The sequence below is a fragment of the Acomys minous genome (genome assembly GCF_964271855.1).
Source record: "Acomys minous genome assembly, chromosome: 4".
Taxonomy (NCBI): Eukaryota; Metazoa; Chordata; class Mammalia; order Rodentia; family Muridae; genus Acomys; species Acomys minous.
Window position 1 is genome coordinate 61,513,381 of NC_140486.1, and position 20,286 is coordinate 61,533,666.

A 20,286-nucleotide genomic window follows, 5' to 3' on the forward strand; every position below is an offset into this window, starting at 1 on the left:
TACCTCAACAAGCTCTCTGGAACATTTCCTTTTCTGATACAAAGACCAGCAAAGACCTGTGAAGTGTTGTACAGCAGGGTAGCAATACAAAAGCCTTCTTCCCCTGTCCATGGAGTTGTATTTATACCCTTCCAAACATCACAGCCCTCTCACGTTTTTACTCCAAGGAAAACATCATGTGCTTTCTCACAAGATCTCTTCCAGGAAAACATCACATGACACAACTGAGTCTTTAAAAAAAACCAGAAAGTTCCACTTCAGAAATGAGTATTTGTTTTAGCTCACAGTTTCAGCCCCTTGTGGTAAGGAGAGTGGAGCAGAGCAGAGGAACTCACATGATTGTAGCCAGAAATCAGAAAAAAAAAAAGTATGCGTGTAGTAGTCGGCTTTCTCTTTTCCCAATTTCATTTTATCCCAGCCTGTAAAAAGTATTCTGTTCTCATGCAGGATGGTCTTTCCTCTCTTAATTAGTCCTCTATGAAAATACTCTTATAGGCATCCCCTAGGTGGGATTTACAAATCTCTTATCCTCTTCTTAGCCCAACCAAATTGACAAGATAAACCCGGAGTTCCAGTGAAGATGCATTAGATAGACCTCTCTGAGTGCCACATAATTAGAAGATACGCGCGCCCCATATGAACGTTCTTTAAAGGGAATATTTTAATAGGTACGTAGATAAGATAACCCAGTATGAAGATGTCAGTAAGATGCTCTCTCCGTCCATTTATTCTTTTGCCATCACTGAGCTCTGGATACAAGATCATTGTGATGGAAGAAGTTATATGTGGGTTTGGTTCTGTGGCCTTTCACTCCCTGGCCATAGCTTTGTTATATCCACTGCTGCGCACTACACCTGTCCTGAAAACCGTCCTTCCTTACTGAGAAAGTTTCTTATAAAACTACCACCTATGGATTTACAGAATGCTATGCCATAATGATGGCATCCACAAGAGTTGCTTATATCCTAGAAAATCACTTCTCTGAACACTAAATTCAACAGTAAGACCATGTTTACAGAATGCACTGACTTGCCAATGGGCCATAGAAAAGCTGGCTTTATAGAATGCTAAAATGGGTCTGTGTATGTTCTTATGGGACCAGCTAGGATGTGGTAGTCGGTAGGGGTGGAGCAGTGCCCTACAAAACGTGATGTATGTCCTGATCAGTATGTAGTGCTTGGTCCTATGTAGCTGGGGCTCCAGGGTTCTATAGGAAAGCATGCTGAGCCAGCCATGAGGGGAAATCCAGAAACCAGCACCACTCCATGGCCTTGTTCTGGTTCTGACTTCCTTCAGTGATGCATAGTGTTGTGAAAGCATAAGCTAGATTAACCCTTTCCTCCATTTGTTGTTTTGGTCCTGTTTCTTCACAGCAATAGTAGCCCTACCTAAGATAATATCACCCACCCAATACCTAGGAATCACATACGTGATACACGATGCACAAAAAGGGAATTTTCACTATTAACCCTAGAAGTCTAAGTTTTCTTCTCTGTTGCTGTGACTTTAGCTATCTTTGTTACCATTTATGAATTCAAAGGGGAGGCACGCTTCTTCAAGAGCTTTGATAAAGTTCCATTGAATCGGAATCCAAGATTGTCACTGAGAACCTTGGACACTTCATATCGCTGACTAAACAGGGAAACAAGGGAATTGCTGTTAGCCGGGCATTGGTAGCTGCTCGGCAATAAGGATAAGAAGTGACTCTGGCATGTAGAGATTGTTGGTCTTTTTTTAATTATTGGAAAACAAGTGCTTCTTGTTCATATGAAGAAAGTGCCTGTGTTTTGTTTCACATTCTTTTCTGCTTACCATTTCTTAGCTTTTAAATTTACAGACTACAAGAGCTCCATTCCCTTGATTTTGAATCAGAAGTAGTGACGATCAAAGAAGTTTCTCAGTAAAGTGAAATGAGGCGGGCTTTAGTACCTTAAAGTCTCCATTACTGAATTTTCCCCTAACAAACTAACAATATAACTTTTCAGATTTCTGAAATAAAAAGATGACGACGTGATCCTGAGCAGTCCCTCCTCATCCCCGTTTTCATTCTGTACCCACCCTTCCCCCGCATGCTTGGATCCTTTTTCTTGCCCTCGATGTGTCTTTCCTTTATCTCTTCCTCAGCAGAGGAAGTGGTTGCTGAACAAATTGCTTCAGGCTTTTAAAAGGAATGAACAAGATTGGTTTCTGTCATGATTAACTTTGGGGATTTATGGGGAGGCTGCTTACAAAGTTTAGTTAGAAGGCATCCACTGCCCGTGTCCTGCCAGCAACGATAACGTGGAATCTATGGAGAAGGTCTGAGAACTTAGCTTGTATAACTGTTAGACACACTGTTGTCAAGGTCGGAGGAGTGGTCTTATTGCTTTCTACATCCTTTACAACCGGTTACTTTACTTCCGAAGCAGTTTCCACTAGAAACTTAGAAAAGAAAACGTTTTAAAACATTGTGGAGGTAGGGATGGTTGAGTGTGTTGTGTACTGTGGCTGTGTCGCTGTTTTAGGTGAATTAAAAAGAGAAGGAAGGAGGAAAGGAAGGAAAGAAGGAAGAAAGAGGGGGAGGGGAATATCTGAGATTCAGGAAAGAATAGAAACATGTAAGACTCCAAAAGCTCGGAAAGCTACAGGAGTCGTGACCCTCCACCTTGGGCTCTTTGTGTGTTCACTTCATTTGTATTCTGTTCTGCTTGGGGATTGAATTTTTTTTTTAAACAGAGTCTTATGTTACCCAGAATGGCTCCAAGTTGTAACAGAATCACCTTGAATTCCAGAGTCCGTTCATGTTGAGGTTCACTTTTTTGGTATTATAGCCTCGAGTCACCCACTCTGTAAATAATCCGAGCTCAGTTAGGGTTACTATTACTGTCGCGAAGCACCATTATGAGAGCAACTTGGAGAGGAAAGGGTTTATTGGGTTTATACTTCCAACTCATGGTTCCTCATCAAAGGATGTGAAGACAGAAACTCAATTAGGGCATGAGCCTCAGTCAAGAGCTGACACAGAGGCCACAGAGGGGTACTGTTTACTGACTTGCTCCCTAAGGCTTACTCAACCTGCTTTCTTATAGATCTTCCATATGAAGGGTAACAGCACCCATAATGGGCTGGTTATTCCCTGATCAATGACTAATTAAGAAAATAGCATACAGACAAACCTTATTGATACATTTCCTTAATTAAGAGTCCCCATTCTCAGATTATTTTAGCTTGTGTCAAGTTTATATAAAACTATCCATCACAAATCCCAACAAACTAGTTGATTCAACGAGGCAGATTTGGGTGGAATCCTTCCTTTAGTCTGTTTTAAGTATTCTAGCTGGCATGAACAGTATTATTTTTCTCCACATCACCCCAGGAAACTGCACAGTACTTGTCATCCTTGCAATTGGGAGACAAAAGAAAGAAATCTGAGCACTTATAGCCAGACTGAACTACATAAAAAAAATCCCACTAAACAAACAAACAAACAAGAAAGCAAATAAAAAACACAATGGCTTGCCAGATGGCTCATTTAGTAAAGTCATGCTTGGCAAAGTCTATGAATTTAAGTCTGATCTTTGAGACCCACTCTGTGGAAAGGGGCAACTAATTGTTGCGATTTGTTCCATGACTTATACATGTATGCTATGGCATGCCACTAGACAGATGTAGATAGATGATGGATAAATAAATAGATAGATAGGTGATAGATGTAATTAATCAAAGGAAAAATACAGCTAGAGATATAGCCTAGTTATAGAACACATGTCTAGCATATGTGAGGCTCTGCATTTGATCTACAACACTAAAAATAGTATTTTTGAAATATTACAAAAATATATGGATGTGGTAAAGGTGGATTTGAAGTCTTGAATCACATTCTGCTTTTAGAAAATTCATAATTTTTGTCAGCTCAGATGAAGTAGTTATAGGCTATAAAGAAATAAAACCTATTGACTTTTTATGAATGAAATGTTGAGGCTTCAACAGACTCAATTATTAAGTAATTAATGGTGTTCCAGTACTATACTTACTTTTATTTCATAAGATACATTGCAATGTAAATAAGTACTTACAAATGAAAGTAAGATAGTACAGATGCAAAGATCACAGATGATAGGCTGGATTTTATGAATAGATATTGTTTATATTTGATTTTTATCATGAATATCTTGTTTTCTACATCTATGGTGATTAAAAGTATTGTTGAGTATAGTAGTCTAAGCTGGCATCTGTGGTCTCTTGGCATCTGCAGGACATCTGCTCAGACCCTTCTGATCTTTAAAGTTTCCATTAAGAAGTTAGATGTTATTCTAATTCTAACAGGTCCACCTTTATATGTTACTTGGCCTTTTCCCTTACAGCTTTTCAATATTCTTTATTCGTTCTGTATACTTAGTGTTTTGATTATTATGTGGTGAGGAGACTTTCTTTTCTCGTCTTCTTTAAGGACCTCCATAATATTCACAAAGTTGCTTTTAACGTCATTTTCTTGTGCGCTGGGGCATGGTGGCTCAGAACTTGTGGGAGCTACCCCAAAAGTAGAACAAAAGATGGCTGGCCAAAAATGGTCAATTAAATGATTCCTAGTAATATTCTGCTATACTCTTAGATCAGTGCCTAGCCCAATCATCACCAGAGAGGCTTCCTTTAACAGCTGATGGGAACTGATGAAAAAAACCCACAGCCAAACATTAGGCAGAGCCCAGAGAACCATGTAGAAAAGGGGGAGCAAGTATTGTAGGAGCCAGAGGGGTAAAGAAGAACACAAGAACACAGCCCACAGAGTAAGTAATTAGGGCTCACAGAGGCTCATAGAGACTGAAGTGAGTGGAAGTCATGGAGCCTGCATGGGCTGAGCTAGGGCCTCTCTACAAACAGTATGGTTACTTAGCTTGGAGTTACTCTTAACACTGGGAGTGAGGGTGTCTCTGACTCTTGCCTGCTCTTGAGACTCTTTACCTCCCACTGGGTTACCTCATCCAGCCTTGCTATGTGGGTTAGTGCCTGGTCTTATTGTTTCTTGTTATGCCATGACCAGTTGCTATTCCTGGGAGTCCTGCTCTTTTTGAAGGGAAAAAGGAGCAGTGGGTCTGCGGGGGAGGGGAGGTTGGGGACTACTGGGAAGAGTGGATGGAGGAGAAACTGCAATTGAGTTGAACTGTATGAGAAAAGAACAGATAAAAAGAAAAGGGATTTGAAAGGGGTAGGGAATAACGCCTAACGTAGTGTGCTTTGTGGACCAGGGAGAGCACAGAAGGAAGTGAAGCCCTTGGCAGGGTGAACACATGAGAAATTGGACAAGAGCAACCATGGGACAGCCAGTCAGCTGAGGCTCTAGGAGGCAAGAGCTGAGAGGACATCACAAAGGAGACTCACTCACTGCGGTAGATGTTGGTGCACACGCTTTCTGTAGTGGCACAGTGATGATTATAGTGCCGAAGAGAGGAATAGCGGGGATAATTACAATGACTCAAGTCAAAGAACTGTGCAGCCAGATTGACGTATGTGCTCTATACACGTTGTGGAAGTTCTGGGTTTTCTTTAAAACCTCAGTTCTGTTATGTAAACACGTTTTACTGCAATCCCTAGTGTGGGATATGGGGGTTCCTCCAGTTTGTCCACAGCTGTTAATGGCCTCATGAGGAGGCACGTGATCTTTGTCAACAGGAAAGTGCCTCCTCGTGCACAGGATGGTCTTTTCCAGTTGGAAAAAATATGAAATCTGAGAAGGGGGAAGGGCTGTGAGAAGAACAACTGAAGGAGATGGTTCGAGGAGGAAGAGAAGGCTGCTGCTGCTTTTGCTGTTTCTGGCTGAATATCCTGAACATGCAGATTGGTTGGTATTAGCCCAAAGAACCTCAGGACCCTAAGCAGCAGGAAGTAGGCAAAGAAAACTAGACCCCTTCTCTCCCCTAACCTGCTTTCTCTCCTACTTGGTGCTGGAGTGCTGGAAAGGGTTTGGGTGGAGAGTGGAGAATGAGATAGAAGAAAGCAAAATAAAAATAGATTTTAAAAATACACCTATTTGCATATTTGTAGAAATCCCCACAGTAATGCAGATAGTTGCATAAAAATGAATAGCGTGTGAGATAGTTCATCCATGAAGAAAAGGCGGTGTGGGATCAGATACCTCAGTCCTCTAAGGATGGCTGATGCCCAGCAGGAGGCCTGTGTAACAGTTAACCAGAAGCCTCATCCCTCAACCTGAGCATGTGAACTTTATGAGAAAGAATATTTGCTTGGTTAAATCAATGTCCTCCACGGACCTTGGTTCGAATGCTTGGTTGCTAACTTTTAGTATCAATTTGAAAGCTGTGTAGCATGGAGGATGGAGGTCCAGCAGGCAGAAATGAATCTCTATGGGTGAGCCTTTGAAAACTAGTCATCCACACTCTAGGTATGCTGTCTTCTGCTTCCTGACAGCTGTCAGGTGAACAGCTACCAATTTTCCATGTCCTCCCTACTGAGATGGACTATGATCTTCTGAATCCGTGAGTCAAAATGCAAAATGACCACTTCCACTCTTAAGCTGCTTCTCTCAGATATTTTGGTCACCACAATACGAAAGCAACTACAGACTCCAGAGCGGAAAATACACAAAGGAAAAGAGTGCTAAGAGCTTATGATAGGCCCAAGACAGAACGGTCACAATTCTTACTTAGAGGAACATTAGATTGCTCTCTTTGAAGTTCTAAAACTTCACCCTGGCCAGGCACATTGTCTCACACTATTCTTTTTGGAGACTAAAGAAGGAGGCTCCTGAATCCAAGGACAGCTGGGGTCTCACAGGAGACCCTGTTTCAAAGAGAAAAAAAGGCCAAAGCTAAACAGAAAAATTAATGATCTCTCCCTCACAACTAAACACTTCATAAAACCAACATGCCTAATCCTTGACATAAGACCCAGTCCACAGCATGCAATAAAATTTCAGCATTAGTTATCAGGATAACCAGGGGAGAAGTGTAGGCCATGGATGATTCAGCTAGGAGCCATGTGGAGCAGTCACCAGTGAGAGAACAAACAGGAGATGACCTAAGGGGATGGCATTTGTGCTCTGGAGGCTATAGCACGCAGGAGATTAACTGTTCCCTGGTGTGGGCTGAGACTCTGAGCTTCCTGTATACTGTTATAGCTGCTGTGTTGCCTCCTGGGAAACTTCCATCTCTCCCACAAGGGCCACTGTGTAGGCAGGAAGCAAGACAGGCAGCATCCCAAGGGCATGCTTGGAATAAGAGAGCAGAAGCAACTTTCCTTAATCCCTTTTGTTTTCCTTCCTCCTCCACCCTTTTTTTTTCTGCGTAGCATAGAAACTGGTGGAGCCCTGCTACCCTTGTGAAACTTAAGACACTGATTTCACTGTGGTCAGTGGATTATTGTTAATGGTTGTCCTGTGTCTGATGAATGATTTTCATCTGCTCTGCTTATTGAAACAAAGCACAAACCCTTGACCATATAACTCTTTTTGCAAAGTACTAAGCAAAACCTAGAAACAACTGGACCTACGTTCAAGGGCAATTACAGTGGGTAAAACTCACAGAGGGAGACAGTACATGACAGCTTTGTTCATAGAACATCATCGAGCCTAACTTGCAGGTGAGCTGCCCAGTGGATCTGGTCCTCCACTTCAGAGCCCTAAGCTTCTCTTACTGTTCTCTTTAGCAAGAGAGATAATGATTCCATTCGCTTAGTTGTGTTTATAGCTCTATTCATAGGTTTTCTCCCACAGTATCTTACCATGGACACACTATTCTCATTCCCTATAGAATCATGAGATTACATATGTATTACTCATATATACTTCATCCTAATTCCCCTATGAGTCTATGCCATTCTGAGTAAGGCCAACCAACTGCAGTGGTCAGAGCACTCATCAAGTGTAACCTAACTATTATGGTTCATGCCCTGAGTGTCACATTGGTGACATGATTTTTGATCAGATATCCAGAATTATTCTGGAAAACCTTTAGACTGATAATGGTGATGATACTCGGGTTGAGATTGTTATTTGTTGTGAATTTTTCCTTTTCAATTATCATAAGGAAAAGCAATGTTGGTGCCCTTTATCATTGTTATTTATTTGGTTTCTCATTGATTCATTTCCTGACTTAATTGCTTACTTTCAAGTGTGTGGATAGGACCCAGGGCTTCATAATTGCTTTGTTATAGCATCTGTGGCCCCCATTCATCCTTATAAATTGACTTCGTTGATGAAGGAACTTGGAGGGTTCCTTGCCTTTAAAAAAAACAAACAAACATCTGTTTCCTTGGTAGAATATGCCTATGGAAATAATGTTATAACATTGACTATATTTGAACATCTAATTTTAGTAGTTCTATAGTATGGTTTGAAGTAGAAAGTTCTAATTAGAACACGCATGCGGAAGGATCTATTCCCATGACTTATTTCTCAAAGGCTTTGCTTCTGAATACACTGTGTTAAGGATCGGGATTTCAACACATGGAGGACAAAAACAGCCACCTCATTGCACGGAGGAAGCACATTTTTGATGAAAGGGTTGACAGGGTGATGGCCACAATCTGAGTAATATTCCACTATGTGAAGAACAGCAAAAGAAGCCAACGTGTCTGTACTGATGTGATACAAAGGGCATCTTAGAAGAAGAAGTCAGAGATGCAGCTGGATGAGATTGAGCATGGCTATAATAGACATGCGGAGACGTGAATCATCAGGAATGTGTGAATCATTGTAAATTCACCGAGGGAGCAGGGAGAGCACTGAGCAGAGAGCACCATGTAAATGAGATTTGGCAGGCTGACATGTGAACAAGGATCCACAGCGGGAGGCAGGACAAAGAACTGACATCATTTAGGAAGCCATCGCAGGCTGGAGGGGTAGCTGGTGTTTTGGACCAAGTGGTAGGAGTAGGGAAGATAAGTACGGATCAGATCATAGACATAGTTTGAAGATGGAATTGAGAAATGTAACCGATGTGGATTATGAGCACAGACAGGGATTTCAGATAGTTCCTGGGGCTTTGGGTTGTGACTAGAAAGACAGAATTATGTGGAACTAAAACACATTCCAGTGAATATTTATTGTCATAAATATATCAAATTTATATGGAGGGGTTTGAACTACTGAAGGTAAAAATTTCAAAGGGCCGAGTGTATATTTCATTTAAAACCCAGGACTAAATGTCATTATGGGACTGATTATATAGAGAGAAGGCAAGCTTAGACATGCCATCAAATCCATCTGTCCTCTTTATAATAAACTATATAAACTATACCTCTAGCTGTAGAGTTATGCCTTCTAGGACCCATACTGAAAACAATAACTCTTATTAGAATAAACTAACCTGATCTCAGGATTATCTTTGCAGTTCTGAGGAAAGGTGAAACCAACCAATGCTTCTCTTGTGCCTGTCCATCAATCATCAGGCACACTCCTTACATCCTTCAGTATAATGTCAGGAATATGCCTTCATGTCCATGTAGACTCCATGTGACCAGCTGTACATATGATTTTTGTAAGATAAATGACATAGTGCAATTTATCTTCCCACTTATTTATCGGATGGGATATTCTTTTTTGCTGTGAAATATTGTGCCCTTTATATATTCTGGATATTAATGCCCCCCCCCATAAGGCTCATAGCTGAAGAAGGTTTCTCCCATTCTGTACACCATCTCTGTCTTAGCAATTGTTTTCTTTTCTTGGGAGAAGGTTTCAGCTTCTTGCAATTTTAGATGTCATTTCTTTCAATTACTTCCTAAACATCAGAATCCTACTTAGAGGATTGTGGAATATGCTAAAATCTTAAAGCATTTACCAATTTTTTTTCATCCTGGACATGTAAAACATGTGGCCCAAAACAAAATTATAAAAGTTACTTAAAACATTATGAGATTTTTGTGTATGTGATTTTTATTACTTGGGAGATTCTCAAGTGCAAACTTTGTAGATGGCAGTTTCATGTCACAATGTCGGAGGTTGGGCTCATGTGTTACTTTCCAAGTTGTAGGACTTTATATTAAGTTCTTTAATTTAATTTGAGTTGATATTTGCATAGGCTGAGGGGTAGAAATCTAGTTTCATTTTCTATACTTAGATATCCAGTTTTTCTCAACATCACTTTTTAAAAATGTTTTATTGTCTCTTTTTTTTAATTTTAAGGTCAAAATTGAGTGTTACCAATTTTTTTCTCCTTTATTAATTTATTCTTGTTACATCTCAACGGCTATCCCATCCCTTGTATCCTCCCATTCTTCCCTCCCTCCCATTTTCCCCTTATTCCCCTCCCCTATGACTGTTCCTGAGGGGGATTACCTCCCCCTGTATATGTTCATAGGGTATCAAGTCTCTTCTTGGCAACCTGCTGTCCTTCCTCTGAGTGCCACCAGGTCTACCCCTCCAGGGGACATGGTCAAAGGTGAGGCACCAGAGTATGTGAGAAAGTAATATCCCACTCTCCACTCAACTGTGGAGAATGTTCTGTCCATTGTCTAGATCTGGGTAGGGGTTTAAGGTTTACCGCCTGTATTGTCCTTGGCTGGTGCCTTAGTTTGAGCGGGACCCCTGGGCCCAAATCTGCCTATCATAATGTTCTACTTGTAGGCTTCTAGGACCCTCTGGATCCTTCTACTTTGCCATTCTACCATGCTTCTCTCATCTAGAGTCCCACTAGAATGTCCTCTTGTGAATTTCACATCATGCACTCCAATCCCACATATCTTTCCCTCCTCTCAAACCCACTCTTGACCTTTGCAACCTCCCTCCCTCAATCTCCTTATGGAAGCTGTAGTTGTATCACAGTGTGTCACACACTATAACCTTTTGCCCACATTTCTTTGCTTACCAGTGTTTATTGCAGTGAGTCGTTGGTCTCTACAGGGTCTCTGGCTTCTGCCACTCTGTCAATACTAGAACCTTACTGAAACTGCTCTCAGACATCCTGTTGTTGCCTGGTGTCATGGAGATCCTGTATTTTTTATCTGTTGGACCAGCCCTTTCATGCACTCCTGCAGTTCATTGATATGGTAGATGTTGGGATGGACCAATTCAAATCCATGGATCTGGACCTGAGAGGTATCTGAACTGGTCAGTTTGCCAACTGTCCTGCACTCACACCCTCCAGTGCCAGCTCTACTGTGCTGCACTGCCCAGGCTAAGTGCAGAGCTAACTCTCTCTAGTGCTGTAGTAGGTGAGGGGCAGGTCCAGCTTACCTGCTTTCATGACCCCAGGACCAGCTCTCTCACCTGCCTTTGATGGCAAGGGGAGAGGGTGGAGGGAGGGCATCTCTCCCTTGCCCACAGTGCCACTCAGCAGACAAGTTGTAGGACCAGCTCTTCCATGCTCACAACCTTGGGGCTGGTTCACTTACAATTTCTTTTATGTACAGGGATCAATCTCCAGAGTACTGCAGCTGGCTAGGGGCAGGGCCAGCTCTCCTGCTTTCATGGCCCTCGGGCCAGCTCTCCCGTGATGCCCACAGTGTGAGGGGTGGGGCCAGTTCTGCACAGTCCTCAGACATCAATATGGCCCTGGGTGGCAGCCCAGACCAGAGATGTCTTCCTGGCCTTTGGTGGTAACAGAACCCTACTGCTGCAGGGCCATGGATCAAGACGTGGCCCCCTGTGGCAGCACAGGCCAGCACCCCACCGTGGTCCCAGGTGGTTTCACAGGCTACTCACATCAGGCTATTCCTCATGGATGTCAGATCTCCAGTTCTGACTCTCTTCATTTTGCCCACATTCTTCTGTTTCTTTTTCTCTTCCCTTTCTCCATCACTTACTTGCTCCTCTTAGTGGTACCTGTGTCTCTGAGTGTCTAGCGTTGTCTGAGGAGTGCTCTCAGGAGTAGTATGTTCTGCTGATGCATTATGTCACTGGCACCAGGCCCCATATTATTGATGGGTAGTCATCTCAGGCTTGCTCCTTCCTGTGCCTGCTTGAGTGGTCCAGTGCTACAGTTGTCTGTCTTGGGTTTACTCCTGCCTGAGGCCTGTGACCTCAGGCAGGGTTATGAATTGTTAGATTCCTAATCATTCAATTGTTCACAGGTCAGAGCACTATGCTTAGACATAGCCTCTCTCCTCTCTGCCACCTACTGACACACATGTGACACAACAGCCACACCTGCTATGCCTCTACAGGCAGGCTCAGGATCACTTTTAAAAATTATTAAATGTATTTATTTATTTGCTTATTTGTTTATTCATTCATTTTACATCCCAGTCACATCCCATTTCCTCATCTTTTTCCCTTCTCTCATCTCTTTGCCCTTCCCTCCTCCTCAGAAAAGGAAACCTCACATACCCTTACCCTCACCATGCCCCTACCTCCTTACAAACCTTGGAATAGAATAGCTGGGTCCTGAGGTAGCCCTATTCCCAGTTTTTTGAGAAATCACCAGATTGATTTCCAAAGTGGTGTACAAGTTTGCACTCCCACCAGCAATGAAGGAGTGTTCCCCTTTCTCCACATCCTCACCAGCATGCGCTGTTGCTTGAGTTTTTTTTTTTATCTTAGCTGTTCATATGAACGTAAAATGTAATCTCATAGTTGTTTTGATTTGCATTTCCATAATGCCTAAAGACTTGAACATTTCTTATATTTTTGGTTGTGAGTCTAACCTTTAATGGCTGAGCCATCTCTGCATCCCTTGACCATTTCTTTAAGTGCTTCTTAGTCATTAGTTTCCTCTGTTGAGAATCCTCTGTTTAGCTCTGTACCCCATTTTAATGGGGTTATTTGATTTGTTGGTGTTTAATTTTTTGAGTTCTTTATATATTTTGGATATTAGCCCTCTGTCCGATGTAGGGTTGGCGAAGATTTTTTCTCATTCTGCAGGCTGCCATTTTGTCCTATTGACAGTATCCTTTTCCTTACAGAAGCTTTATGTCCCATTTATCAATTGTTGATCTTAGTTTATGAGCTGTTCGTGTTCTGTGCAGGAAATAGTCTCCTGTGCCAATGAGCTCAAGGCTATTGGATAGCTCAGTCAATACAGCATCAGATTTTAAGTTGGAAGGTCCAAGGTTTAAGTTCCTGTTCTTTCCCTCTCTATCGACTGCTGTGATCAGCATCACATTTTATTGTCATTGTTTGAGACAAGGTTTAACTACATTTTTCAGGATGGCATCTCAGCTCAACTCTTTAAAGAGATAGTCTTTTTTACCAAGACATATATTTTTGAAATACTCAGGTGTATATAGTATATGGGTTTTATTTTTGGCTTCTATGTACTATCTCACCAGTCAGTATTACTCCTGAAAGCATCAGGGTGTTTTTGTACAATGCATCTATGGTATGATTTGAGTTGAGGCATGTGGTACCTCACATTTCTTCATTCCTTTTTCCCTTTAAGGTTGCTCTGGCTGTTTGGGGGTGCTTTTGCTCTTTCATATGAGTTTTGGGATTGCATTTTACAGCTCTGAAAAAGAAAGCAATTGTAATTTGAGTGTGACTGGCATTTTACAAAGAAATACAAAATGCCTTGGCTCTTAGAAAAATGGGTATCAAAACTATATTGGCAGTCTATCTCACACCAGTCAAAATGGCTGTTGTTAAGAACACAAGAATAATAGATATTGGCAACAATACAAAGAAAAGGGGATCCTTAACTACTATTAATGGGACTTTAAATTAGTATACACACTGTCAAAATCAATATAGAAGTTAAAAGTAAAAAACTATAGTAAGGAATGGAGACCTAGCTCAGTAGTTAAGAATTCAGTTTTAGCACCCATGTCAGGTAGCTCACAACCACATATAACTTCAGTTCCAGATAATCAATGCCCTCCTCTAACCTTTGTACGCATATCCCCCCCCACACCCACACATACACACCCACACATACACACCCACACATACACACCCACATGCATGCACACACACTAAATTTTTTAAAAACTTACTTCTTAAAATGTATTAAGAACTGGAAAATGTATGCTTGTAAAAACAATGAATGAAAAAAGATATGAGGAATTTGAAAGAGAACGGGGAGGTATATATAGAGGGACTCACATGCAGGAAATAGAAGGAAGTAAACAATATAACTTACGTTGTAAATCTCAAAAAGCAAAAGACATAATAGGAAAATACAATAATATAAATGATAGTATAGCTACCCTGTGATACAGTGATATCAGTCCTGGGGTTACACCCAAAGGAATTAAGGCTGTAAACAATAGAGATACAGGGAGACACATGATTTTGGCAGTATTATTCAGTCACAATAGCCAAAGCACAGGATTGCCTTATGTGTCCATAGCTGAATGAGTAGATAATGAGGATGTGGTAAATATACACAAAGCAGAGTCATTCAGCCATTATGAAACACAAAATCATGTTCCTTGTAGGAAAATGGATGTAACCAGACGTCAACATGTTAAACAAAATAAGCCAGACTTAGAAAGACAAATATTGACTGTTTTTCATCAAGTGTGGACTCAAAAAATAAAGACTGAAAGTAGGAAGACTTCTATGATACACACAGGAAGTCAGCCAGAAGGACAGACAATTATGGTTGTTAGAGATATACTTAATACAAATTATATACATGAAGATGTCATAATGAAAGTGGGTTTTGTTCAATTAATATATACTAGTAAATGAAACTTCATTTGAAGTCACAGAGTATTCATGATTATATAGAAATCACTAAACATATACAAAAAAGACTAAAACACAGGACCAAAGTCTATGTTGTGGCTAATTCACATGGGCTTCCAGAGTTCGTGTGTATTTATTTATTGCTTAGAGCACAAAAATTTTATTTAGATTATAGTACATATAAAGTCTCCATAATAAAACAGGGTAACACTAGATTTATCTTTGTAAAAATAAAAGGCTCATGTGATGATTTTCCAACAAAATGAGGTAAACATTTTCAAAAATATATTTAAGAATTTATAGGAGGATGAACTTTGAAAGTTGCTTAGATTCTTCTAGCTTTTAGAGTTTTGTTATATAACTTTACATGCTTGTGAGAAATAGACATTCATACATTGCTAACAATACTTGAGGTAGCCCATAACCAAAGGGCAAAATATCCTCGTTCCTCCACTAACAGAATCTGCCTAAAAATGGTCAACTTAGATGCAGGCAGAGTCAATGGCCACACTCTGCCAAGTGAGGGTAAGCAAGTCCTCAATAGTTCCTGCCCTGCAAACAAGTCTGGCAGAAATACTAGGCCAGAAAGCTGAAGATGAGGCTCCAATGTTATACAGTATATTGGAGGACTAGTCAGGAGGTAAACTGTCTTAAGTCAATTTGTACATTTTGGAAACTGCTAACCCACACTGCTGATTCACTCAGGAATTTAAGTTTTATTTCTTCTCAAGTCTCTGAGGGGCAATGAAGACAAGATAATATGGTTCTATAACCAAGTTTAGCTGGTTAGGGGACAAGATTGTTTTAGATCAAGATAAAGAAGTTAAGTTATTAGAGTTGAGATAAGATAGGTACTGATTCTCATTCTGAAATCTAGACCCAACAAGACAGGAAAAACACTTACTTCAAACGAGACGAATGCAGATGGCCAAGTCACTATGAATGTAACGTAAATAGAACTCATTATTCTCATGATTGTCACATGGTTCTCCCTGCTGTATGTAGTTTGTTTTATACATATGTGATAAAATAAAAGTATAAAAAAAGAATTAGAACAGTGTAGCTTTAAAAACCATCTAGATAGTTTATTGTTATGTGTATGAGTGACTGCTGGCAAACATGTGTGCACCATGTGCTGGCATGAATATATATGAATATATATATATATATATATATATATATATTCATACATACATACACTGGTTCCTAAGATGACCAAAAGACGAATTCAGATCCTCTGAACCTGGAGTTACAGGGGTTTGTAAACCACCAGGTGGATTCTAGGCAGTGATTCTGGGTCCTCTACAATTACAGAAAGTGGTTGTAACTGTAACTGCTGAGCCATCTCTTCATCCCCATAACCACAATCTTTTTTTTTCCTTTTCTTTTTTTTATTTTTTATTTTTTTTATTTTTTCCTCCTTTATTAATTTATTCTTGTTACATCTCAATGGTTATCCCATCCCTTGTATCCTCCCATTCTTCCCTCCCTCCCAATTTCCCCTTATTCCCCTCCCCTATGACTGTTCCTGAGGGGGATTACCTCCCCCTCTATATGATCATAGGGTATCAAGTCTCTTCTTGGTAACCTGCTGTCCTTCCTCTGATTGCCACCAGGTCTCCCTGTCCAGGGGACATCATAACCACAATCTTTAAGTTGTATTCTTCAATAGAGATAAGAAATAAAATTATAATTCATGCAAAATGCTCTGTGGTCTGCATACAATTTTTCTCTTGGGTAAATATGCTAGAAAAAGTTTTAAATTTTTAACTAATTGCATGTATTTAAAGTGCTTTGAACTTAAAATCAAACAATTAGAACATACTATTTAAGCTTGATAAAAGTAATAATTCTTAAGATACTCATAAAGCGAATTATACAAACAGAAAATGTAGAAAGTCAGAAATAAAGGGAGCACAGGCAGAATCCATTGTTCACATCAGAAGCACATTAAACGTAAGCAAGTCCAGTCATTCGGCTCTTAACAGGGTAATTATGGCATTGACAAGCTAAACGGGAATTCAGAATGTAAGAGACACTGGGCAAATTTCCCACTAGATTCTCAAAATTGCCAAAAACCTCTGCATGCCAACTCAAGTAATTAGATAAGGCAAGGTTCATGAAGAATTTTCAAAGGATCCTAGCATAAGATGCTATAAACAATGAGGACTTTTAAAAAAATGATATATTTATCTCAGAGAAGACATGGCGTAAGAGGTAAGGCCATCAAGTTGCCAGAAAACGAAGTCCTCTATCAAATTGAAACATTTTTCTTTTTTAGATCAATTAGTTTCATACAATGTATTTACATCATATTCAACCCCTTCCCCTCTTTCCAGAACACGCCCATTCCCTACCCATTTATCTTTATGTCTTTTTTTTTAAACCTTCAAGACCAATTTGTTCTGCCCAAATGTGTGGCCTTCCACTGGAGAATGGTCAACTTGCCGGGGCTCAGAGAAAACTGTCTCTCCCTCTCCCAGAAGCTAACAGTTGTCAATGTCTTCAAGGATAGTGCTGGGATTGTGTTTTCAAATCCTCTCTCTACACTAGGACTTAGTCTGACTGCGGCTTGGACAGGTTTTGTACACAGTGTTGTAAGTTCATATGTGCAGCTCCCCTGTGGTGTGCAGAAGAGAACGTTAATATTGGTGCCCACCATCTCTGGCTCTTACACTCTGTTCCCTTATTCATGATGATCCCAGAGACTTGGGTGGAAGAGGTGTGTGATATATTTGTTCTCTGTAGAACTGAGAATCCTGTATTCTCTTGTTCTCTGCACATTGGCCAGACATGTAGATCACCATCTATTTTGAATAGAATCCTCTTAATTGAAAGTTGGGAAATGCATTGATTTATTGGTATAATGGTAAGGTCCCTTCTTTCCACCAACAAAATGAAACACCTTTATAATGGATTCCAGAGCTAAACACATATGGAGTAAAATCCTGGCTTTATTAGTAACTGCTTGACTCTGGGGTATTGAATTGATGCTTCCTGGTTGCTTCACATGCAAAATTGGAATAAATTATAAGTTAATGGATCACTGTAGGACATTGTAAGTGAGAGGATGTATATGTAAGTGAAAAAGCTAGCCAATTACCAGATAGAGAAGGAAAACAAAACTAAACAATTAATGCAAAGTAATATGGCAGAGACACACTTGCCTTGATGATGACATTGACATTCTATTGACATTCCTTCATTGTGATTGAAAAGTTATTTCTGAAATTTCATTTCATGAGTTCAGATCTTTGCTACATCAGTTCCTGGTATGTGACCGTCAGCTAGTTGTTCACATTCTTTCATGTTGGCTATTGGGTAAACTCGTATTGTCTTTACAAATTACATGGGGATTGTGTTAGTTAAAGTGAAAAAATACCTATAATTATTCTAAGGATTGTTTTTCATTTGTATAATATCTTTTATTAGACACAGGGTGTTGCTGTGGATACCAGGCTGGAATGCCCTCCCGTGTACTGGTATGAAATCCGTGTACCACCATGCTTAGCTTCAGGGACCATTCTTTGATTTTTTTTCTTCCCTTCTTTTTCCTTTCTAAAAGTCTGCCTATACCACCTCTTACTCCTTATTCTTGTCCTTACATTTACATACAAATCAAAGAAAATATTTTATAATCTGATTTGTAACTGTTGAAACTCAGTCGTTGCAAATCACGATCCTTTAATGATTTATCCATGTGGCAAGTCTCCTTGTCTTTCCTTCCATTCAACACTTTCTAATAACCCGAGCTTGTCATCTTCACTCTGATTTGGTGCTGTGGGGAATGTAGATGGCCACAGTCACCACCACCATTGTACCATCATCAAGAACTTCATGGCCATTAGAACAAGATATGCACTGTGCTCAGAATGCTGTACTAGGTTAAGAAACTGTACTTGTACATCCAGCTTTGAATGATGGAGCTAACATTTAAAACCTCATTGTTCACCAGCCTAAACTGCACATAATGTCATATTGTCATTTTTAAGGAACTTGGTAAGTTATAAAATGAAGTGCTTTAGTGTTTTCATTTCATTGATTTCAGGATCCTCTTATCAAGACAAATTCTTGTCTTAAATAAATCCATTGATTTTGGCAATAAATGCTAACTAGGAGAAAGCGTTCATCAAAAAAAAAGGAAAAAGTCTTAGATCTAGACATTTCTCAAGTGAAAAGTCTGAAAAATGGTCCAATTTTATAATTTATCTCAATACTTGGACAAACTTGTATATGAGTGATTATGAGGAAATGTATCAATTGTCCAGCAGTTTTCTTTGCGCAGTCAATAATTTATGTTCAAGTAAGAAAATACAGATATGGTATAGTGGTATATTTATAAGGAAAGATGCTCATACAAGGTTCAGAATAAAGAATTCAGTATATTGGACTGGAGAAATGACTCAGAGGTTAAGAGCACTGGCTGCTGTCCCAAAGATCCTGAGTTCAATTCCTCAACAACCACATGGTGGCTCACAACCATCTATGAGATCTGGTGCCCTCTTCTGGTGTGCAGGCATCTATGTGGGCAGAACAGTGTGTACAAAATAAGTAAATAAATCTTTAAAAAATGAATTCATTATATGTACCAACAAAGAAAAATTAAAGTTTCAGAATGCTACACTGTGATACTTGTGTAACTATAAAAATTATATGCATATACTCGTGTTAGTTATAGACACGTGTTGGAAGTATACAATTGAAAACTGTTCATATGGTAAATTTTAGGTAGAGTTTATTATGGTGGAAAAGAGAAAGTGCCATATTAACAGATCCGAATGGAGAAAAAAGGGGCAATTTAAGAATCGCTCCCATATTTTATTTTTCCACACAACAGTAAGAACCATCTAAGTTGTTATGGGATGATATGAAATATTTCTCAAAGGCTCATGTTTCACTCTTGATCGTTAGATGTGAAAACATTAATATTCCATTTGGGGGTGACATATTCTTGAATTTGTATACGGTTATATTTACCTATGTCTTTCAAGATGCAATGTAATAATAGTGAAATGACCAGGGACAGCAGGTCACGTTTCAGTGACTAGGTCCTGGGGGGAGGGGCCAAGGGATCAGAGGTGAAGAAGAATGAGCAGATAGACTCAGGAGGTCTTGCCAAGGTACATCGTATACCAGGTAAGTTTATTAAGAAGTGCAGCATCTTATATACTGTTTAGAGGGAGAAAAACGGGACAATGTCATCAAAAAGCTGTGACAAACTGGATGGAGTCAGTCGGAGGCTAGTCAAACAACATTGCACAAGGAGAACACAGGAGATCTCAAAAATGTCACGGACTGTGCACACAGTGGCCTTAGCACTGATAACTACATGCCCATCACGCTGGAAAAGTTGGCTTCTAAGGATCTGAAGTTACAGATCCGCCATTACTGGACCTGCCAGGCATATTTGTAGTTTTAGAGAAGGAGCCATGTTCCTTCTCCACACATCAGGGCCTCAGGGATAGCCTCGATTTAACCTCGCCCCCTCAGCACAAAAGGAAAACCATTTTGTAATTTTTTAATTAATGACTTTTCTGAACGAGTCATTAACCTAAGTTCATTTAAGTAGAATATAGATATACAGCCTATTTTTTTTATAACAGCCTTCATGAAATTATGGACATAGCTATGTCTTATATAGACAAGCCAAGGAACTTTGTTTTTGTTTTAAAGAAGTTATTTTTCTTTCTCATTAAATGTGGGGAGAACAGAATTGGCAATGCTTC

General features: G+C 39.9%; 1 long non-coding RNA gene across 1 annotated transcript in view; it reads left to right on the top strand.

Annotated features, from left to right (window-relative positions):
* Window positions 1–6,128, top strand: part of LOC311596066 — a 41,665-nt gene extending 35,537 nt beyond the window's left edge. The window contains exon 3 of the long non-coding RNA XR_014778695.1: window positions 5,226–6,128. This is a non-coding gene — a long non-coding RNA (uncharacterized lncRNA). The remainder of the gene's footprint in view (window positions 1–5,225) is intronic.
* Window positions 6,129–20,286: the final 14,158 nt, after the last annotated feature.